Source organism: Pinus tabuliformis, chromosome 1_1, assembly GCF_031772625.1.
Source record: "Pinus tabuliformis cultivar Carrire ecotype Pingquan chromosome 1_1, CPIR1, whole genome shotgun sequence".
NCBI lineage: Eukaryota > Viridiplantae > Streptophyta > Pinopsida > Pinales > Pinaceae > Pinus > Pinus tabuliformis.
This window is the reverse complement of record NC_142297.1, coordinates 966,103,316-966,128,410: the sequence shown is the minus strand read 5'-3', so window position 1 is coordinate 966,128,410 and position 25,095 is coordinate 966,103,316. Positions and strand designations below refer to the sequence as shown.

General features: G+C 38.7%; 1 pseudogene; it reads left to right on the top strand.

The window, feature by feature from the left end:
- The first annotated feature begins 15,299 nt into the window (after positions 1-15,299).
- LOC149217714 (serine hydroxymethyltransferase 3, chloroplastic-like) overlaps positions 15,300-25,095 on the top strand; it is a 34,962-nt pseudogene continuing 25,166 nt past the window's right edge.

Here is a 25,095-nt window from a genome sequence, read left to right as displayed (position 1 = left end):
TGACTGAACTAGTAAAGAATGAATCCTATAGGTCACAGATAACTGAAACTTTAAACATAGGAGAGGGAGAGGATGTTGTTAACTTAAAAGATGATCAACCTGAATTATTGTTTGGCCCTGAGGCCAATGGTATTCATCGGCAAGGGGGAGTTCCTCCTTTTTACATTAGCCTAAACATTCATGACAAAATATTGCATAACGCTATGTTAGACACAGGGGCATCCCATAATTTGATGCCAAAGGAAATACTGGAAAGACTGAACCTAGACATTACTAGACCATATAAGGATTTGTTTTCTTTTGACTCCAGCCAAGTTAAATTCCTTGGTTTGATCAAGGACTTATGTGTAACTCTTGTCCAGTGCCCTGCAAAGAGTATTCTAATGGACATAGTAGTCGCAGACATCCCATCGAAATATGGAATGCTGCTATCTTGCTCATTGGGAGCAAAACTGTAGGGATCCTTGCAGTTAGATATGTCTTATGCCACCATATCTATTTTTGGCCAACCAAGAAAACTATATAGAGATACCTCGATGAAATACATGGTGAGTAGTGATGAAAAACCACAAAACTTTCCCATATACTCCATGCATTCGGATATGTACTCTTTTATCTTATACAATGCAGAACAGGACGATAAGGAAATCACGACTAAAGACCTGAAATACAGAACAACTGACAGTGAGAACATATTTCATGATTCACTATGGCATCTAGACTTTGATGGGTCTATCAGTAGGTTAGGGGCTGGTGCAAGAGTGTGGATCCATAATATGGAGAATAATCATGTTGAGGAACATGCTTTCAGATTGAACTTCAAGTGTACCTATAACATGGCTGAATATGAAGCCCTAATTCTAGGGTTATAGTTGGTTAGGAAACTTGGAGCCAAAAGAGTTTCCATCATGGGAGACTCGGAGCTAATTGTTAAATAGATTAATGGTGAATACTCTGTGAACAATCCTAGACTTGGTCACTATAGGGATATTGTCCTAGACTTGACCAAAGACCTCCTGGAAACAAACTTTGCTGCCATTCCTAGAAAACAAAACATGCAGGCCCACAGTCTTGCCACTTTCGCTAGTACTTGTAAATTGTCATTTCAGCCCAAACATCAGCACACTACAGAAGTCATACATAGGCCTGTTACACCAGACAACCTAAAGTATTGGCAGATTTTTTCCCAGGATTCTCATATTTACGATTTCATGAACAATGAAGGTGAGTTTCAAAATTGTAAGATATATACTGACTGTACATAGATGTAAATATTTTAGATATAGCTAAACCAACTAAATTTACTAGAGTAGCAATAGATAGTTTAGAGAATGTAGAGATTGAAGAAATAATGAATGATGATCCTGAGATTCTTAATCTGAAAAATAATTTTTTGCCTAAGGGATTAGTCCATTTAGAGGATTTGTTTGACTCCAATGATGTAGCTAGGAAACCCAAAATGGAACCTTTGAGAGATGACATAGAAGATGTTGACATAGGAACTGAGGATAAACCAGAACTCATTAAAATATCAAAATCCTTACCTCCAAAGGAAAAGGTTAAATATATCAAACTGTTTAAAGAGTTCTAGGATGTATTTGCCTAGATTTATGAAGACTTAAAATCTGATGACACCAGCAAAATCTAACACAAAATACCTCTAAAAGAAGATCATAAACTTTTCAAACAAAAACTTAGGAGAATAACCCAGTTCTTATGCCCTCTATTGAGAAAGAAGTTAAAAGAATGTTTTATGCCCAAATTATAGCCCCCATTAGATACTCAGATTGGATTTCAAACTTCGTCACAACTAGGAAAAAGACTGGTGAAATTAGACTTTGTGTAGATTTCAGAAATTTAAACAAGGTCTCACTAAAAGATAACTATCCTCTACCAAAAATGGACCACATCCTGCAGAGCATAGTAGGCTCATCCAGGATTTCACTGTTAGATGGATTCTGTGGGTATAACCAGATCTTAGTTCAACTTGAGGATCGAGCCAAAACTGCATTTACTACTCCATAGGGTACCTTCATGTATTTGAAGATGCCTTTTGGATTAATGAATGCGGGTGCCACATTTCAAAGAGCTATGGATATAGCTTTATCCAAGGAGATCCAGGACTTCCTAGTAGTATACTGAGATGACATCACAGTCTTCTCTAAATCTGACAATGAACACCTAGACCACCTGAGAAGAGTATTTATCAAATGTAGAAAATTTGGGATTTCTATAAATCCCAAAAAGACACTCTTTGGTCTTGAAGAGGAAAAAATGTTGGAACACATCATATCTAAAGATGGAATTAGAATAGATCCTGCTAGAATAGAGGCCATTTTGACCATTACCCATCCTAGAAACATTAGAGAGTTATAGTCATTTCTAGGAAAGATAAAATTTTTAGGAGATTCATTTCAAATCTAGCAAAACTGATTAGAGAATTAAATAACATGCCAAGAAAGGACTTAGCACTTAAATGGACAATGGAGGCCAAACAATCCTTTGAATCCATCAAGGAAGCCTTAACCAAAACTCCAATCCTGATAAGTATTGATTTTAACAAGGATTTTAGAAGTTTTTCTTTTGCTTCATAACACACCATTGCAGCAGTCTTGCTGCAAAAGAACAACCAAGGATATGAACAACCAATTGCATTTTTTAGTAAATCCTTAAGAGATTCCACACTCAAATACAATATTATGGAAAAATAGGCATTAACTTTAGTAAAGGCTATCAAAGACTTCATAGTATACATTATGTATTCTCACATTGTAGCTTATGTTCAAAATTTTGTAGTTAAGGACATTTTGACACAAAATGGGCCTGAAGAGAAAAGAGGCAAGTGGATTGCCACAATATTGGAATATGACATAGAGATTAAGCCAATTAAGCTTATCAAAGGCCAAGGTTTAGCCAAACTCATGGCTGAATCGAATTGTCAAGCCCTTGATATAAACTTCATTCGCGCCCTTGATGATCAAGAAGAGATGGTGACTCCACCGATAAGTGAACCTTGTACTGATTCACCCTGGTATGCAGATATTATATTTATATTACAAAATTTACAATCTCCTCCTAGTTTAACAAGAACTAAAGCTAGATTTTTAAAGATGAAGTCATCAAAGTATTGTATCATAGATAATGCATTGTTTTGGAAAGACAATAGTGGTATTCTGTTAAATTATTTACTGAAAAATGACGCTAATAAAATCATGCAAGAGTTTCATGCAGGGGATTATGGAGGACACTTGTACTGGAAGACTACTGCTAACAAAATCCTGAGGGTTGGTTTCTACTGGCCCACTTTGTTTGCATATGTTAAGAAACATGTGACCTCCTGTCATAAATGAAGGATATTTGAGGGAAAGAGAAAGTTGTTACCCTTGCCTCTTAAACCAATTTCCACTGAAATTCCATTTCAACAATGGGGGTTAGACTTCATTGGAGAAATACACCCAGCCTCCTCAGCTCAGCACAAATGGATTCTGACAACCACTGTCTATTTTACCAAATGGATAGAAGGAATACCTTCTAAACAAGCTGCAGACACTGTCATAATCTCCTTTCTAGCTAGTAATATCCTGTCAAGATTTGGATGTCCCCAGAAGCTCATTACTGATAATGCAACTGCCTTTAAATCCAAAAGAATGATAGACTTTTATAACAAATACCACATCACCCTTGGCCACTCCACAGCCTATTACCCTCAAGGTAATGGACTTGCAGAATCATCTAATAAAATCCTGGTAAATATCATTAAGAAATTATTGGAAGATAACAAAAATATATGGAACAAGAAGTTAGTCAATGCCTTATGGGCAGACAAACTAAATACTAAGAAGTCCATTGGAACATGACCTTATCAGCTGGTTTATGGGATGGATGCAGTTTTTCCATCATCTTTAGGAGTGACAGCGATGAAGATCATCCAGGAATTACAGGTGGAACCAAATGATATTCAGAGAAGAATAAATCATACCATACACCTGCAGCAGACCAGAGAAGAAGTGTGTGTAAAATCACAAGTAATCTAGAACAAAATCAAGAAAGTTTTTGATAAAAAGACTAAAGCAGATGATTTTTACATAGGAGATAAAGTTCTTAAGTGGGATTCAAGGAGAGAAGACAAAGGCAAGCATGGAAAATTTGATTTTTTGCAGCAAGGGCCTTATGTCATTTATGGTTACAGGGGAAATAATGCCTTTTTCTTGAGAGAGATAGATGGATCAGATCTACCAAGAGGACCTGTTAATGGTAGAATGTTGAAGCATTATTTTTCCAATGACTCACAATACTTTTCTTTACTTTGCATCATTATACATAACATTTCAGAGTGTAGATTGGATTGGATGGTAATCCTTGGAAGTTGAAGCTCGCAGAGAAGGACCTGAGCTTTGGAGGATTTACTATCATATCTATCAATAAAGCAGAATCACAGAAGGACAATTCACAAGGTAACCATAGTCACAATTCAAAGGCTACTAATCTTTAGAGTTCTTGACATTTCACCAAGAAATGCCATCCGCATGTGGAGCCACTGTTAGAGTCCTATAGTGATAGGATTCATAATTTTGAATTGGCTGAGGTTAAGTCTTGTAATATTGTACATACCTTTGCTTTCTATAAATGTTTTCCATATTAAAATTAAAAAATGTAAATAGGGTATGTCCTAAAAAAAATATCAAAGGACAAAAAGAATAAGAAAAGAGCAAAAAGATAAAATAAAAAATATGAACCCCAAACAAAAAACAAATCATGAAAGTGTGCAAATCTAAGTTCCACTACTCTTTACTTTACTGTTTAGAATAATGGTTGTGTGCAACTTGTCATACATGTCACAACCCATGATAGTCAAACTGTTTAATCTTGACTACTTCATGCTTTGAATTTCATGGTTATAGTTAGAGAATAAATATCTAGCCAAACAGTTTAATCTTGGAAGATCAGTAGATAGGTAGAGAAATAAAAGGAGCTCATCAGTTTAATCTGAGACCTTGGAAGATATAAGGTTAGAAGTAGATAGTTTGTTTCATAAAAGAAAAAGGAAAGAAAACGGCTTGCTAGCTTAAGTGCACCCAATAAAGTAAAGAAAAAATGTTAGGGTAAGTAGAAGAAAGTTTGTAGAATACAAGCTATTTGAGGCATAAGCACATCTATCATGCTTAATCATGTGTTTCAGTGTGCAAGAGCAGTTATGAAAGAAAAGGATGCTCATAAGTTCATTTAGTTAACTTCCCCTATTCCAGTTCACCCCTCACTACATACTTACTAATTTCCCCTTTACCACTTCATTTCTTATGTAAACCCATTTTCCCTTCATTTTCATCCTTCCCCCTTGGTTTCACACATTCCCTAGCAAATTACCATCCAAATTCATTCCCCTACCCAAAAATCCCCTTCTCCCTAGTGTGAAATCCATTTCCCATACAAAAAATCATTTTCCCTTTGTTAATTTCCCTAAAAACCCAAAAAAACCCACTAAAACCTCTTATCCTAACTATTATCCCCCCCCCCCCCTGCATTACTTTACTAACCCTGCAAATTCACTTTTCCCTGTTATACTCCATAAACCCGCATTACAGTTTAATACTACAATTGTATATTGATTAATTACAATTAAGTTTAATTAACCCTTGGGCCCCGTTAAATGTCTCCCCCATCTCCTGCCATGCATCTCCGCCACGCGATGGCCGTTGAATCTTGCACTCCCAGATCCTACGGCCCTCGCCCATATCGCACCCATTCATCTCCCGACCTTTACCGGCTCGAGAGCACGTGATATGAGGAGTATTGCTCGGGCCCCCTTGGGTTACGTGGTGGCACCGCGTTAAGTCGCGTGCTCTCAAGAAAATACCACCTGTTAGTGTCAGCCTTTCCAGCCTTCCTCCAGTGATCAAATGTGCTCTTACAAAGTGATTTTGAAGTGTCAAGGTCAAATTTTGTCATTTCAGTGAGTCTTCAAGCAAAATTTGGTCACTAGGCATTAGGCCTAGGGTTTGCCCAAATGTCATTCTATGTCATCATTCAAAGGGTTGTCATCTTCATGTCAGTATCTAATGGGTCATTTTACATCTTGTTCATGCTTCAGTTGTGCCTAGGCAAGCTCATTTCCCTCTCCTAGGGTTTTGAAAGCTAATTTTCTTGGATGGTCAAATCACCAGCAAAACTTGTTTCCTGATGTTCATACACCTTCCCCTATCCTTAAAGTACCTTATCAAATGCTTCCCATCACTCAGATCCCCCAAATTCCTCATTTTTGCACAAACCCTAGTTTCTAGCTACAACCTGGCAATTTTCTAGGTTGGGCCTGTGTTTTGCCCTTTTGGACCCCTTCCCCTCACTCAATCCCTAAGATTCCACTTTCCCCTACTTCCTAACATCCCTGCCTATTCCCAAAAATTTCCCCAAGAATTTAGAAGCCCCCTATCCCCTTAATTTCGCTTCATTTCGACAAAATTCCTTGTTTCACACATCGAGACAAGTTGCACTCAAATGATGTTTCAGAGAAATAAAAGATGAATTTTGGAAAACTGAGAGAGGTTTTTGTCCATAACATGCCAAAGAAGAAAAACCTCCTTCACTTTTTACACAGGTGTCATGGTTTGAGAGAAATGTCAAAAATACCGGTGAGAACGAAGGTGCTCCAAGGACGGTTGGCCAAAGCACAAAAACGAAGGAAAACGCCCGATCCACTCCAAACTTTGGCCAAAGCCTCTTTGAATGAGCATGGTACTTGATTGGGGACTCCCAGCCCAAATTTCAAGAAATTTGGAGAAAATTTTGTCATTTGTGAATTTTTTGTGCAATTTACAGGTTTTGGCTCCTCAAGGGGTCTCACCCCCGATGAGACCCTTTGTCCTCGTAGCTTCGTTTTGCGAAAACTCAACATTGATGGATTTTTCATGCAAATTTACACATGCCTATGGATTATCTTGAGTTTTCATGGAGTTTTGGGTCTCCAAAAGGTCAAAATACAGCCAAATTTTGACTTTCTGCCCCTTTTTTGAGCTGCAGAAGTAGTCTTGGAAGAATTGACTTTTTACTGGGCAAATGACCTCCAAATCCAACAATTCTGGTTGGGTTGGAAAGTAGACTCGGAGACCTTTCCAACGAGCTATCCTGCACCTCGTTCTGACACCGGGAAGGCCTCCGAACAGGGCTTCAAAGTGTGCGACCCCTTCAGCTGGATGTGCGCGACCCCTTGAGGAATTTGTGCCAGATTTTGCCAGTTCGGCCAGAAAATCACTGTTTTCACCTAGTTTGACATTTTGGGGTTCTAGATGATGGATTTTTATGTAATTATCATGACTCAAAGATAATTTTACTCTTCTTTAACACTTCTAGAAGTTTCTTGAATGTAAATGGTAAATATTTAATGCATGGATGGGTTCCCTAGCTTATAGAGGCAAGTTGTTTTGACTGCCTATTATCTAGTGCTCAGTTTAGAAGTAGTTGAAACAGCTCCTAGGAAGGGGAGCTAGACCCCTAGAGGTGGGGAATAGGTTAGATCATCTATATTATGTACTTTCATGCTCATTTTCATGGTTGGACTCTTGAGGGAGAAGCTCCTATTGTATATTTTACTTGTATCTCTGCAATTTTTGGCCAAGGAGGACCAGGGTTTTGCAGTCATCATTGGGATTCTTGTGGACTCATTGTGTTGATGGTGTGTCTCTTCATGTTATTGTAAGCTTTGTTATGTGATTCATTTCCTTTCTATACTTCTGCATATTAAACAAATGAAGTGATAAAGTTAGAACTCATGCTTGCCATGCTCTGCTTTCAAATTTGTTTAATTTCTATGTTTTCTGCTGTCTAAAGAGAATTCAAATCCATTGTTTGCTCTCTTTAGCTTTCTTACCTTTCTTCCTGATCACCCATTTCAGCTAAAAGACATCTACACAAGCTCCTACCTTGCCCCAAAGACCCCCCTGCAGAAACTGTGTCGAATCCCCGCACCCTAAATTGCAGATCCTCAAATTGCCACCAAAAACCCCCAAATCAACCTTCAAATCAGTTTACTAGCCTAATATCAGTGTTACCTTTGTTGGTCATCTCTTCCCATTGAAAATTTTCCGAGATAGACCGGAGAGAGCCTTCTCATACCCCGTAGGGCTAGCTACGAGGTGAAATGGTTTGATGTAGCTTTGAGATTTGCCTTCTCAGCCTGAGGTGAAATTTCAAACGCTAACACCACCCATCGCTCAAAATCATTGCAATGGCTCCCTAAACCGCCTTCCTACCGAAAGAAAAACCGCTCACTGTTCAATAACTTAATCTCGCGCCAATTTCTAACCATTCTCGGTTAAAAGTCCGCAGACCCCCAGTTTCACTCTTTTCGCTCATTTTCTCTGCAAAAGCATCCTAAGCTTTCCTCTGCCCCTGAGTTTCTGCAACCGGTTCCGACCATAAATTGCCTCCCAAACATACTCGGGAAGCCCATTTCAGTCCTCTAGTGTGTGACTAAAGCCACAAAACCTTCTACAACCACCATTCAAAACCAGTTTGCATCTTGCACCATAAATTCTAGGTATTTCAACAGAGAACTAGAACAGCCCTCTTAGTTTTAAATGTACATTGAATTCAAGAAATAATTAATTGAATTTAATTAATTTCCATTCAATTGAGAGTATTTACCCCTAAAATAACAAAACCCCTATCCTAGAAACTGCCAATACCCTATCCTGTTGGGTTTTGTTATATTCTTGCCATGACTAGCCCACGTAGTTAACCGGGGGGTTAAAGGGGGGGCGGAGACCCCCTTCATTGCGCTGATTTTGTAGCGAGGGGAGGGGTCACAGGGGGTTTGAGATGTACCTGTAACCCCACTTTAGCCCTGGAAAATTTTGGTTTTGGACCCTATGTTAGGTTGGGCAGACCCACCTATGGTTTTGTGCATGATTTTCGCACATGTTTTTTGGACGCAATGGTTTTTGGTCCATGGTATTGGACGCGATGGTTTTCGGTCCATGGTATTAGATGCTTTGGCATGTATAAATATGTATTATAACATTGAAAGGAACATAATGAAAAATCAAGCTGGTAGTCCCGATTTTGGGATCCAGGGGAAAATCTCTATGTATATGTGTTTTATGTGTTATGCTCTCGCATTGTTTGTTTTCTGTGTTTTAGAATTTGTATGCAGGTAATTTCTGTATGGGTTTAAAACCTACATTTGGTATCGGATTTGTTTTGGCTTCAAGGGGACGCCTTTGTTGCTGAGGGGTTTCACCCGGGCCTGTGGTAGACCCTGTTCAGTGGGAGATCTACGAGATCGATTCTGGTGGTGAAATAAGATGGAGAGCAGTGGAAATATAGAGATCGAGAAATTTAATGGTCAGAGTTTTGAGTTGTGGAAACTCAAGATGGAGAATCTATTGGTGGATAAAGATCAGTGGATCGCGATAGATTCGGGTACTAAACCAACGAGAGTGTCCGATGAAGAATGGAAGAATTTGGATTGGAAGGCAAAGAGCACAATACGATTGTGTGTCTTGGATTCAGTATTGCTGAATGTATCAGGGGAAGCTACGACGAAGGCTTTGTGGGACAAGTTAGGGATTTTTTACCAATCTAAGTCTCTGGTGAATAAACTGTTCCTGCGGAAAAAGTTATATAACCTGAGGATGAAAGATGGAGACTTGGTGACAGAGCATCTGAATGCATTTAATACTGTGGTAAGTTTGTTAGCATCTGTTGATATTAAAATTTCAGATGCAGATAAGTGCATCAGTTTGTTGTCTTCTCTACCAGATTTGTGGGATAGTCTGGTTATTGCAATAGGTAGCAATGCAACTTCCTTACAGTTTGATGAAATAGTCTCAGCCTTGCTGATGGAGGAGATGAGACAGAAAAATATAGAGAGCCAGAATGGTGATTCCTTGTCTGTATGAGGACGGTCCTAGAACAGAAACAAAAATAAGTCATCGAGTGGGAGATCTAAATCTAGAGGGATATCTAAATCTCCAGGAAAACCTGTAAAGGTGGTGTGCTGGAAATGCATAAAGGAAGGCCACTGTAAATCTAAAGCTCCTGACAAAGGAAAGGGGTCTGATGAGGCTCCTTCTGCAGAGGCAAAAACTACCTCAGATGAAGGTGGGGATGTGTACTTGGCTTCTTCAAGCACACATGTAGATCATGAGGCATGGTTGATTGACTCAGGTGCTTCTTTTCACTTCACTCCCCATAGAGCGTGGTTTTGTGATTATGAGAAATATGATGGTGGTGATGTCTCCTTAGGGGATGACAAGAAGGCTAGAATCATTGGTCGTGGAAAAGTAAAGTTGAAGTTGCAAGGTGGAAGGGTTATAACGCTTCCAGGTGTTCTACATATTCCTGCATTAGCCAGAAATCTGATTTATGTAAGCAAGTTGGATGATGCATATGTAAAAATAGTGTTCGAGAAGGATACCTACAAAATGGTTCGGGGAGCACTGGTATTGATGCTGGGAATTCGGATTGGAACTCTGTACAAGCTGCAAAGTAGCACTATTATTGATGGGTGCAATAGTTCTATGGTTCCTGAAAGTGGAGTAGAAAATCTAGTGGTCTCTAGAGAGAAGACCATGTTGTGGCAATAAAGGCTTGGACATATTGGAGAGAAGGGCCTTCGAATACTTCATGGTAAAGGTATGGTAGAAGGTATGAGTAATAGCTCTCTGGATTTTGATTTCTGTGAAAATTGTGTATATGGGAAGTAGAATGGGGTGAGTTTCCCCTCTGGTGGTAAGAGGGCGAAACAGATATTAGAGCTTGTGCATAGTGATGTGTTTGGACCTGTGAAGGTTCCATCACTGGGTAAGTTTGTGTAATATGTATCATTTATAGATGACTTCTCAAGGAATACATGGATATATTTCCTTAAGAAGAAATCTGAAGTCTTCGATAGGTTTATACAATTTAGGCTCTAGTGGAAAACCAAACAGAGAAGAAGATAAAGGTGCTAAGGACAGATAATGGTGGAGAGTTTTGCAGTAAGGAATTTGAAGAATTCTGTAAGAAGTGTGGTATATCACAACAGAAGACTACTCCATATACACCTCAGCAAAATGGAGTTGCAGAAAGAATGAACAAGACGTTGAAGGAAAGGGCAAGAAGCATGCTCGGTGGTGTCGGGTTAGAACAAGAATTCTGGGAAGAGGCGGTGGATACTGCATGTTACCTGGTCAACAGGTCACCTTCATCAGCGTTGGAGGATAAGACTCCACAAGAGGTATGGACTGGTAAGAAACCCTCCCTTTCACATCTAAGGGTATTTGGATGTGATGCATATGTACATATTTCAAAGGAGAAAAGAACCAAGTTTGATAGTAAATCTGAAAAGTGCATCTTTATTGGGTATAAGGATGGTTTAAAGGGTTATAAGCTTTGGAACCCAGTAACAAGGAAGGTTGTGTATAGCCGAGATGTGGTGCTCAGAGAGGTGAGAGATGTTATTAAACATGAAGTCCAACCAAAGGAACCTGAGAAGATAGAGTTTGAGCTAAAGGAGGAAGAATCAGACTCTACAGCAGAGGAGGAATCAGAAGATGAAGAGCCACAAACTCCGGCTGTGAGAAGATCAGTTCGAGAAAGAAGGCAGCTAGAAAGTTATAGTCCATCTACTTTCTGTTCAAATTTTTCTTTGTCTGTTACTAATGATGATCCCACAACTGTGAAGGAATCAGTGGATTCAGAGGATGGAAAACTCTGGAAAGAGGCCATGGTTGATGAAATGGCATCTTTGCACAAAAATGAGGCTTGGGATCTGGTGGAGTTGTTGTCTAGAAGTAAACCCATTGGAAGCAAATGGGTGTTCAAAAATAAGACAAATGCAGAAGGAAAATTAGAGAAATACAAAGCTCGGTTAGTAGCAAAAGGTTATTCCCAGGTGTCGGGAATTGATTTTGGTGATATTTTTTCTCCCGTTGCCAAGGTAACTTCTATTAGATTACTTTTATCTGTTGTTGTTGCTTTTGATTTTGAGGTAGAAAAGATGGATGTGAAGACAACATTTCTTCATGGGGATCTGGAAGAGGAAATATACATGAAGCAACCTGAAGGCTTTGCGATGAAGGGTAAGAAAGAACTGGTATGCAAGTTAAAGAAGTCTTTGTATGGGTTAAAATAGTGACCAAGGATGTGGTATCGGAAATTTGATACATTTATACGGGGACTTGGCTTCACCAAAAGCAAAGAGATCACTATGTGTATTTTAAATTAGTTGGTGACTGTGTTATTTATCTGGTCTTGTATGTGGATGATATGTTGTTGGTTGGAAATGACAAAGAAATTATCCAGGATTTGAAGACCCAATTGTCCTCCAAATTCGACATGAAAAATCCTGGTGTTGCAAACTATATTTTGGGCATGGAAATTAAAAGAGATCGGGCAAAGAGGAAGCTCTGGTTAAACCAGAAGAAGTATGTTGAGACAATATTGCAGAGGTTTAATATGTAGGATAGTAAACCAGTGAAGGTTCCTATTCTTGTAGGTGTGAGGTTATTTGCTAAACAGTGTCCCAAGACACAAGAAGAGGAAGAGGAAATGTCCCATGTTCCATATGAAAGTGCAGTCGGTAGCTTGATGTATGCAATGGTCTATACTAGACCAGACATTTCACATGCAGTGGGAGTATTGAGCGGGTTATGTCAAAACCAAGGAAGGAGCACTAGACAGCAGTGAAGTGGTTTTTCAAGTATTTGTGTGGCACTAGTGATTATGGTTTGTGCTACCAAGCAAGACCAAGATTGGACAGAATGTTGGATATTCGTGGCTTTGTTGATGCAGACTAGGCAGGAGATCTGGATCAAAGAAGATCTACAAGTGGGTATGTGTTTAACCTATTTGGAGGTGTAGCCAGTTAGATCAGTAAGAAACAATCTCTGGTGGCACTATCAGCTACAGAGACAGAATACATGGTAGCCACTCATGCAAGCAAGGAAGTAGTTTCGTTGCAGAGATTGTGTTCAAGTATGGGGTTAGTACGGGGAGCTATAAGGATAGATTGTGACAGCCAAAGTGCAATTTTCATGGCAAAGAACCCTACATATCATTCAAAGGCAAAGCACATTGATGTTCAGTATCACTTTGTGAGGGATATGATAGAAGAAAAAAAGGTGTTGTTGGTAAAGGTGGACACTTTGAAGAATACTGCAGATGCATTGAAAAAATCTGTGAGATCTGAGAAGTTCTCTTGGTGTAGAGAGACAATGGCCATTTCAGGGCTAGAAAAATGACTAAGCTCTCTTGTGTCCCCCTATGGAAAGAAAACAACAAGTGGGAGAACGTTGGGTTTTGTTATATTTTTTCCACGACTAGCCCACGTAGTTAACCGGGGGGTTAGAGGGGGTGCAGAGACCCCCTTCGTTGCGCCGATTGTGTAGCGAGGGGAGGGGTCACAGGGGGTTTGAGGTGTACCCGTAAATCCACTTTATGGGGTCCAGGGTAGTGCCTCGAAAAATTTTGGTTTTGGACCCTATGTTAGGTTGGGCAGACCCACCTATGGTTTTGTGCATGATTTTCGCACATGTTTTTTGGACGCGATGGTTTTCGGTCCATGGTATTGGATGCTTCGGCATGTATAAATATGCATTATAACATTGAAAGGAACATAATCAAAAATCAAGCTAGTAGTCCTGGTTTTGGGATCCAGGGGAAAATCTCTGTGTATATGTGTTTTATGTGTTATGCTCTCGCATTGTTTATTTTCTATGTTTTAGAATTCGTATGTAGGCAATTTCTGTATGGGGTGAAAACCTACATATCCCTGTACCAGAGTTGTCAACACTTCATTATCACAAGTTGTATAAGCCCAATTCCCACATTTCATCACAAAGATGGCTGCCTAGACCTCTTTGGATGTCAGATCGGTCTCAACCCCTCACCTAAACATTGACTATTTGGTCCTCGCAGACAGGGATTTCCAAATTAAAAACACAGCCACTCCAGGCCACCTTCTGAGAATCCACTGTTGGAGTAAGGATAGGTTCCTAAACCATGTTGATGACATCAACCTTTGGGAATCAATTTTGCCCAAGTATACATTCCCAGAAGTTCACCCATTCCCCGACATTGTACATTTTTGTCATGCCTGTTATGTTCCAAGCCAAAGGGCTATTGAGGCACCAAACCATGAGTTATTATTCACCATTACTTCTGAATCCATCAACCAGATCCTGCAAATCCAGCCTACTCCTAATCTGACTCCTTTTTCCATTGGAAACTTGTTGGACCTGTACATCACACTGGACCCAGTCAAAATCAAACAAATTTTCCAGAATTTCATCATTGAGGAACGACATACTCCTACAGACATTCCACCCTATGTTGCCACTATTTTTTCAAAGACTAGCGGGAGAATAATCACCATTCTCTCATGTATCCTAGGATACACATCAGATGAGCATGTGGATGAGGTAATCATGGCCTTCTTGTCCTTTTTCACTCCAGGCAAGCCTCCTACTATTATGTATGATTATGCCCAGTTCATTGCAGACAGAATTCATGAAAAATTCACTAGACTGCACATTGAAAGAGTTTTCAGATACCCTTCAGTGTTGTTTCATATGTTCTTTCATTACCAGACAGATAAGTTCCCTTTGAGGATCTATAAATTGGACACCAAAGAAAAGGAGAGATTAGTCATCTACTAGACACCCTTGCTCCACAATTTTTCCACATCATTCACCTACAAAGACTTTGTAGATTCTTTTGTGTACCCAGTCATGAACATGCTGACTTCCAAGACTCAACCTAGAATCATCCCAGAGATTAAAAGAGTATTGCAATTGGCCAAGTACAGCAAGGTGTGAGATTGGTACTTGTACCAAAACCACACTAAGATCAGGATTTATGGTTGTGAGCTAGCCCCCTATAAGTTTCCCAAATACCTCCTTATGAGGATATTTTCTCTTGAGTACTTCAGGCAAATCATTAGCTCTCATGAGATCCACTTCCTAGATTATAGGAAGAAAACCCAGTTCAAAGTGAAGAACCAAATGGGCCCATTTATTTGCAACAATAGAGAGGCTGGACCAGAGGCCGACAGGTTACTTCAACTAATGAAATTTAGAAACAGTTTCATTTGGCACTATGACCCTCATGGGGTCATAAACAAGCTCAGACTCAGGGTCAATTTGGGAGCATACATCCACCACCCAAGACCTGACATTGAACAGTTTGCTAACCAGGATAAGTGGGCGGAGAACACCTTGATTGACATGGACAACACTATTGTGGATGTAGAGAACACACTTATTGATTTGGAAAGAAAATTTGATCACAATTCTTTCCTGCAGGTTCTAGAACAAGGAGGGCCAATGAACATTCCTCCTGTCATACAGACTCCACTAAATGAGGAGAAGAATCCTAAGAGGAGCAGGGATGAGGCATCTAGCTCTACCATGGAGACTACTGATGAGCTGGTTGATCCAACCAAGAGGCCCAAGTTGAATCTTGTCTTTGAACAGGAGGATAACATTGCATCAGAAAAAATAATTAACATTGAGGCAATGGGACAGAAAGGTAAAGAAGCAGCTGCATCAGAGGAAACACAGCAGCCATCAACCTCCAACACACAGATGGTAGAGAGACAAAAGAGTATGGAGGTTTCTTCCTATGTTAGGCCAGCTGACAAGGAAAAGGACATCAAAGACATATTCAAAGAGATAAAGATGAGGAATGAGAGACTGAAGGCAGAGACATACGCCCAATACCTCAAGCTCACACCACCAAACCAGACTAGACTGATGTTAGCCTTTGACATCAAAGAAGGAAAAATACAGGTCTCATTTTTGCAACCTACAGTACAGCAACCAAATACCTCAGTAGACTACAAGAAAACAAATTTTGAGGTGTTGGCTAGGGATGTTCATTCCATTGATCAGATAGAGTTTCACAAGCAGGCTAGAGAAATGATCTAGTCCACCCTCACAGCAAAGGACATGGTTTCTTACAAGTTGCAAGATTCATTGGACAATGTAACAACTCAATACAAATTGGAGAAGGCATCTTCACAGGCTAAAGAAACTAGCATAAAGTCCTTGGAGGACTTGGTTATTGAGCTGGGCCATGACCCAAGTGATGTTAAGGCCACAGAGAAACTAATCAAAAAGAAGAATGGGGACATAGCAGCCCTCAAGAAACAACTCAAATTCCCTCATTTTTAGCACCCACAGACAAAGAAGTTCTAGAAAGCCAGACCAATCATGAGGAAATGATGGACTTGGTGCTGCAACTGAATGCCCAGTTAAAGGAGATGGAAAAGGAGTTGTATAGCTTGATTCAGCTCAAATAAGCTAGTATTGATAATGCTCCTGCAACTGTCATTCGAACAGTGACCACAATTGTACCTTCTACTTTGGCATCAGCATTAGCTCCCACTGCTCCAATTTCCACTGCACTACCCACATCTGCACTAAATACATCAGCAACAGGATCAACAGCAATAGCCTCCACAAGTGATGAAGCAAACAGGTTGGTCAAAACAATGGAAGAAATGTCCATTCAGACTAATGAGATGAACAAACTTAAGGATAAAGTCACCATCCTAGATACGGATTCGAAACTTGCCCAGATCATGCATAAAGAAGTGCAGCAAAAGGCTACAAGGATGAATGAAAGGATAAAAAACCTGGAGAAAGAACTAAGATAGAGTGAACCTATGGGTAAGGCTAAAGAACAAATGTGGGCCAATATCATTGACTCTGTCAATGATATTTGGCATCCATCCAGGTCATTTTCGAATAGATAGATTTAATAAAGCAAGATACAGAAGCCATTGAAAGGGTTCAGAACTTGGAGATATCCCAGAGGAATCAACAAGAATCATCCACTTTTTCAACTCCAATAATAAGTATGAGCTGCAAGAACTGGAGATGCCTGACAAGACAGGTACAATTTTGGAAGTCAGAAAATTCCTCACTAAGAGGAATTTGATGTTGAATTTAGAAGATAAGTGTCAAAACATGCAACTAGCCGTTAACAGGCTCATGACTAAGTTCGAACTTTTGAAGGAAAAGGGATTACCTAATCCCTTAGTTATCAATGAAAAGCTAATGACACAGAAATATTACAACAAGAAGATCAGGGAAGTGGCTAGAGAATAGGTAATCACTTCATCCATGAAGGGCATGCCAACAGGCAAAGTTTTGTACCAAACTTTTAAAAACTTGTTTTGCCTCCAACACAAGGTAGAACACTTGTTTATTAATAAGCCTACCTTTGCCAAATACACAGAGGCAGATGTAATATACAGAAAGATGATCAATATCCAATTACCAGATGAAGAGAGATGGGAAAAACTGAATGATTTACTGTAGGAAAAACACAGTAAAATATAAGTAAAAAGTAAAAAGTAAAATAACACAGTAAAAGGATATTGACAGGTCATCAAGGTTAAAGTGTATCAGGTGAAAGGTTAAAGTAAAACAGAACATCCAGCGTGAAGCCCAAACAGCCAAGCATCATAAAGGGCAAAAGATCAAAGAGTAAAGCCAGCAGAACCTAAATAATAGGGACATCAAGCCGTAGTTCAATAGTTGTCTCTATCTTCTTGCAAGAAGATATTTCTCTTTTCCTAAATTAGCTCTCAATGTAGTTTGAGATATTTTTTAATTCCTTTTGTATAAATACTTCATAATTAGAAGTATTGTGGTGGATTATTTTACATTTGTAGAGTTATTTTGATCTTAAAACCTAAGGGTGATTGTACCATTTTCAAGTCAACGGACTGGAGCAAGTAATAAAAGCATTTCGCTAAAGGATTCATGAGATGAGCCATTTACAGTGAAGTATCTTCTTTGTGTGATTTTGTTACCTTCGTATGTGTTTCATAATCTTAAATGTGTTCTAAATTTTAATGAATTAACTCGAGATATCACTCATAAATTGTTTAAGTACACTTTGTTTTGCACAGTTAGTCATTTACATGTTTCCCTCTGATACCCGGATTTGAGAACCCTTAATTTTTCCCTGGATCTGATTTGAAACCATTTCACCATTTAGCCTTTGAGATCTGCAGTAACTCATCTATCTTTCCTTGTAGACATTGTTTTTAGAACTAAATTTAATCTTGTTTGTCTGAAATTTGACCCCATAGCCCAATGGTTAAAGCAAACCTCTGTTCATCTTAGTAAAGTGATCCCACCACCCAAAATTTCAAACCAAAACCCAAGTGTAGTCAATAACTAGCCTAAAATCATCTTAACTAAAAGAAAGTTAAATTATAAAGAGAGAACCCTCTCTGAGCATCAAGAAGGCTAGGTCGTGACCTCCAAAAGTGGTTTGTGGTTACCTTTGACTTGTCTTTCTTCATTAACTTCAAAAGAAATATCAGAGTGATAACATGTGTTATAACCCTATTTACCACTCCATTATAGTGAGAGAAATCCAAGTTCAACTTACCTCGGTTGTTTGGCTAAATTGCATCCCTTTTCACCTTTTCTTTACTTATGTGAGATTTATCCTATGTTAAAAGGGTGAAATTACATAATTGAGCAATTTCTCATAATTAACTTTCCAAAGTATTATAATTATGAGATAATAATTGTTTCATAATTGAGATAATTGAGAAAAATATCATAATTGTGAAAAGGGTTTCTAGAGTATGTCATTCCCAAGGAGATCAACTTGACCCACTTGTGTATGAGTTGACTAGGGGTCCATATTATAGAAGTTTCTTAACTTCTCAACCCCATAGGTGTCTAGATACATTCTCCCAAAGGATGGAATGAGCCTTTATAATCTCACTAAGAGGAAAGGGAGAAAAGAAGAGGGAGGATCCAAACTATAGGGCAAGAGCTCTTTTGTATTGGGAGAGGAGACCATACTACAAGCTAGAGAAGAGGATCTTATTTGTTGAAGGTAAATTGATGTACTTTCACTTATATGATTAATAGAAACATATGTTCCTTCCTTGTATCTATTTCTATTCAACATGCTTTATAGTTGTTTCTATGATATATTGATCTAACTATCTTTCGAGGAATGTCACTTGTCTTCGGTTATTTTTGGTTGTGTAGGCATCAATATTAGGTATGGATGAGGTATATCACTCGAGTGGAGCGTGGGAATCTGCATTAGACCCAAAATCCTTCCCCAACCTGCGAGGAGGCTAGGTGCACACATATTTCCTTGTAGTGTATGGAATCGATTGACGGATACATGTTTGGTCATTTGGGTTGGGACACTATTATATCTCTATTTTTATTTCGTTTTGTGGTCTGGTGATCTCAATTGGGCATGAGATCGCAGAGCAATAGCTCCTTGCATAATTAAATGCAACAAAATTGGTGATTTCAATGAGAGCATTTTTCTTTTGCCCTCTTTGTATTTATATCTCTACACTTTTGCTTTGGATTTGGTTATTTTTTGGTCTCCCATTGAGTTATTTGTAGCTTTTTGGATTCATTTTGATCTCTATTGGTTTTACTTGCTTCAGATATGAGCGGATCTTAGATCTAAAATTTTGATTTTGTTTTTTTTAGAGAGAGAAGTGCAAGCTGCGGAAATTTTATCAATTTATACTCTTTTTTGTACAAAAATTGATAAAAATAACCATATATCTGGATTCCTCTCAGATTCCTACCCTAAAATAAAACAAAACAAAACAAAATCACTAAAAACAAACTTTGTATGAGGGAGTTATGGCCAATTGTGCTGAGAAAAATACTAAGATGGGGGGTGTTTGGTCAATTTAGAGTGTCCTAAATTGCTATATTAATTGTCAATCCGGAAGTCGTAAATTGTTGAAGTGTGGCGCACTATATGTGCAAGATAACCTATTTCTTATCCTTTTGTCGTTTTTAATTTTTATTTTGTTTTTGGGGGTTTTTATCTTAGCTTATCTCCTACTGTGAAATGGAAATTCTGAATGGATATCAATATTCAAGGCAATTATGTCCTTTGAAATGATTTCCAAAACTTCAAACTTTAGAAGATCTTAGAGCATGCAATGATGAAATTAACTTCTAAAAGAGAATGAAAATGTGACACTATTCTAATCAAACAAACAGTGAACTATTGATCATGAAACCCATTATCCATGTTGCTGTCTAAATACAAAAGAAACTGTACTCAAAGAAATCCAAAAAATTGCAAGTAAAGTAAAGCTAAGATCAATTACATCAATTCATATTCTGACCCCTCACCATTAGTCTCGCTATGGCTTTCAGAGGTAATCATAAACAACTTGAGCAATCTGATATCTAATTTGCAGAAAATAAAAATAATATCAAAATCACGCACTCATACTTCAATCCCTCACCATTAGTCTCGCTATGGCTTTCGGAGGTAACTGATAATGACATGAGCAATTCAATAACTAACTCGCAGAAAAATAAACTAATATCAAATTACACACTCATACTTCAATCCCTCACCATTATTCTCGCTATGGCTTTCGGAGGTAACTGATAATGACATGAGCAATTCAATATCTAATTTGCAAAAAAAAACAAAAAAAAATAAACAAACAAACAAAAACAAAACAAACAAACAAACTAATATCAAATTACACACTCATACTTCAATCCCTCACCATTAGTCTCGCTATGGCTTTCGGAGGTAACTGATAATGACATGAGCAATTTGATATCTAATCTAACTAATAAAGCCAATGAACAGAACTGAAATAAATAAACATTGCTGGAATTAAAAACCAAGAAAAATAAATCAGCAGAAAGACAAGACTGATTCCATGTCATTAGTCATTGTGAAAAACTATATGCAAATGCCCGAGTTGCCTACTATAATCTGGAACAAAGACACTGATCAGTTAACAACAGTATAAAGCATGAAAAATTATGGACCGAAATAAAACGTTAATACCATAAGAAATGCAATATATACAAGTGAATAATTATGGCATAAAGAACGTAAGAAACACAATGTGAAACTATACATCAAATAACAAAACCTTGGCGTGTGCAGGGGCCCTTTGCACAACCTCGAGCAACAGCTATCAACCACGAATTGTGCTTATAAACAGAGTCTTCTCATGTATCCAAAACGCAGTCATAACAACGAAACAGTGTCACGGCATAGTGGGCTTTCTTAACAGCAAAATTACATTACAAAGACTAACTATTATGCGTATAGAAACACATTATTTATATCAAACGTTTACATAACTGATTCCCTAAGAACTATGCTGACAGAGGCCACGTGAATAACGACGTCCAGGGATCTAGCATCATGGATGCTGTGATGATTAAATCTATTGAAGGTGGCTATTGGATTCGCCTTATGGAGTAGTCCACAGGTGTTGATATGTCCCCAGAGATCTAGGAATGGCCACGCAAGTCTTCACATGTTGAAAAACGGAGTCCTGTTGCTGTAGGACTCTTATATTTGACCACTGCTTGACCACCTTTGACCACGGCCTTCTTTGATGAATTTGACTAAGCCAATAGGACTCAGTCCATGTCCACGTCATTTCCAACTTGCCCATGTGGCTCGATTTGCCTGAAGACACCTGCAATATAGACTTTAACAAAAAGGCTGCGGAAAGTGACAAGATTCCGCAGCTCAATGAGCAAAAATCTAATTCAAACAACAGACACAAAACATAGTTAGGAAACCACTTTATGTGCTCTTTTAAACTCAATATGCAATGATGTTGATAGCTTAGGAGGTCCAGGTAAATGGAAAAAGTCTAGAAAGGTGTATAGGAAAGATGCAAGTTTGGGGCTTAACATACTCCCACTGTGAAGGTGTTGCATGTCCCCATGCAACCAAAATTTTGATCATCCTCCCTTTAGTCCAGGTTCTCTGAAGCTTCTGCCAGTACATCCAGCCCTCTTCTCCTCTTCCTTGGTACTACTACCATCCTGGGCTTCCTCATCAAGCATCTGAATTTGAGGTTGACAAGTGTTGTATTCAACCTCTTGCATTTCTTCTTCAATTTCCTGTTCTTTTTCTGCCACAGTCCCAGATGTAACATAGTGTTGTCATGAATGATCTTGTCAGATCGTCTTTGCTCCTTTAATTCTTCATTTTCATTTTTAATATGTCTATTTAAAACCTCCAATTCAAAGACTTCTTGTTTCAACGATTGGACTAGAGCCTCTTGTGCTGTGTGAGGCTGAGTGGATGACGTGCTTGGACCTACAGCTGTCTTCTCTAAGGATTCTATATAATCATACATCTCCTGCTGATTTGGGTCTACCTCGGGTGTAGCCTTCCTTATGCTGACTCCAAGATCCTGTTGAGAAGGACTGATTTCAAACTCTGGCCGAAAAGGACTCATGTCAACATCTGGCTGTGAAATGGAAGTATGGAGTGGGCTACCGTCAGGAGAGGTTGGTGGAGGATTTTCTGGGATTTCCTCCCCAAAATCAACAAAGTGGGGCCCTTTGGTTTTTACTGTCTTTAATTTCCCTTTAAGCCTAGAGCTTCTTCTTACATGCTGTGGACTAGTATCTTCCTCCTTACTTTGTTTTTCCTTTCATTTCTTCTTGGTTGCAACCGCTTGTTCTCGAAGATAAACTAATCTTTCGGACAGTGTTTGGTGGTCTTCTTTTTGAGAAGGCTCTGAAGTTTTATAAACAACTTCTATGTTTCGTTTCCCTTTTGATTTTCTTTGGTTTCTATCCTTGGTTCTTTCCAACCTCTCTTCTTGATCAACTTCTTTGGTTTTGCTCATAGGAGGGTCTTGAATTCTTGCACTTGTCTCCTTCCTCCTACTCCTTCTTGCTTTACTGCTCTCAGGTACCTCGAGTGGCTCTTGAAAGTAGTTTCTCACCAAAAACCGTTCCCAGATGTCCCTATTTTTCTTCAATTGGTCTTCAATTAGAATTTTCACAAGCCCATGATGATACAAATGGGGCTCTATGTCTTCTATATTCTTTTGGACTATTGTGCACATATTTTTCAAGCTCAGCAATAAAAAGTAGGGTAGATTGAAGGTTTGGTTTTCTAAAAAGTTCATCAACAACCAGGTATGATACAATACATTTGCCCCAAAACAACCTTTACAAGTAATGAAATTTTGAATAATTAACAATAAGCTGGCCCACTCCTCTTTTAAAGCATGGACAGGAATTCCTCATTTGAATACAGTTACATCCATACCTGGATTGTGTAGTATGACTCTCCAAGCCTACTCGTCAAAGCTCTTGTTCTTGAACCAGCATTCACCTTCTTGGGGAAGTTCTGTAGCAGCTGTTATGGATGCCTTGGTGACTGTAAACTTGAGGTCCCCAATCTGCACCTCCTGGCTGTTAAAAGACCTCGCAAAAGCCTTTGTAATCTCCTTATTGTGGCCCTTAAATTTTTGAATGAAACGTAGCCATCTTGCCTTCTTTAGTAAGTCTTTCACTTGACGGCATCCTTCCAAAAACTTAGGCCCTTCTAGTTCTGCCCTCAACAACAGACCCATCCCTCCTTTTGTTCTTAAAATTTGTCTGCGTGAGGATGGTTTAGCGGAAGTGAGATGGCTAGTTTATGGGAGTAAACGAAGTTTATGGAGTAAACCAGTGACTGTGAGTGGAAAACAGAGGACCGACAATGGAAGTGAATTTGTGGAATGGGGTGAAGGCTTATGTGAGCAAGGTGGAAATGCAGCCGTGATGTCAATAGAACAGTAGGGAGAGTGCAGTGCATCCGGCGGAATTTTAAATTGGGTGGCTACAAAGTAGACGCAAACATGTTGATGAAACGGCTGCAGATTTTGTGCGGTTGAGAAGAGCCATAGTTAAATCGACCACGTTCTCATGATTACAGGTGGAGTGTTAAAATCCAGCCAAAAAAAATTAAATCCGAAGGCTAATCATAAGACCGTTTGGAAAATAAATGCATGGTTCGTGGAGGAATGTCGTGGAATGGTTATGGAGGCTATCACGGCAATCATTGCATATAGTGGAGCTCATGGTTTAATAACTATGAAAAAATGTGTTTTGATTGCTATTTGAAAAAAAAATCTACTCATACCTTGGAATTTTTGCCATTTGTTTGTTCATGAACCCTTGATCAACTGCTCCTTATTGATGCCTTTAGGTGCTCCATGTCTTCATAATATGTCCTCGGTCATACCTACATTTGCTTTCATGATTATTGAACTAACATCTTGACTGTCAATTTGAAAAACAAAGTGGTGGCTACGGAAACTGCTTCTAGCTGTGGAAACTGACACAGCCATCATTTGACTGAATGGAGATGGAGAGATTATAACTGACTAAATGAAAATGGTCATGAAAGAAAATTTTATTGGTGAAATGAAATGAAATGGAGTGGAATGAAATGAAGTGGAGTGGAATGAAGTGGAATGAAATGGAGTGGAGTGTCACAAAACTTTGAAATGAGAGAGAGGAAAAAAAAAAAAAAATTGGAAGATATAGGGTGTCAGGTGTTCATGATTTTTGCTCTATATTTTCTATATAAGACTGCCAATCAGAGATTGGTTTTCAGGCTTATACAAATTTTATTTTATTTTTATTTTATTTTTATTTTTTTTTTTTTTTTATTTTTATTATTTTTTTATTTTTTTTCAAAAACAGAAAGGAACAAAGGCTAGGCCGGTGGAGAAGAAGGATTCTTCTTCACCAGCCTTATTGCAGAACTATCTTAAAAGATTTTGATAAACTCCTCTTTTGAGAGTGGCTTATGATAAACCTTTAATCTGTGGCCTTTCACAATAAGAGGAGTTTGAAATTCATCAATAGTTTTGATTCTTACCGCTCCATTGCTAAAGACTTTGTCAATCTCATATGGCCCAAGCCAATGAGTCTGAAATTTACCCTTGAAGTCTTTAAACTTGGAATCAAATAGCAATGCCCAGTCTCCTTCTTGAAACTTTTTCTCTTTGATTTATTTGTCATGCCACTTAGCTCTTTGATACTGAACTAGATCAGTTCTTAGGATTGCTTCTTGTCTGATCTCATCTAGCTCATTCAGCTGCTCCATTCTATGCTTTTGGGCTTCTAATAGATCCATCCCCAACTGAACTGCCATCTTGAAATTTTTGACTTGAAACATAATGGGGAGCAAGACTTCTTTCCCATAAAAAAGTTCATAGGGAGAATGTCCTGTTGTATTCCTCCATGTAGTTCTGTAGGCCCATAAGGCTTCAAGAAGCCTTTCTGCCCAATCTCTTCTGTGTAGATGAACAGTTTTGGT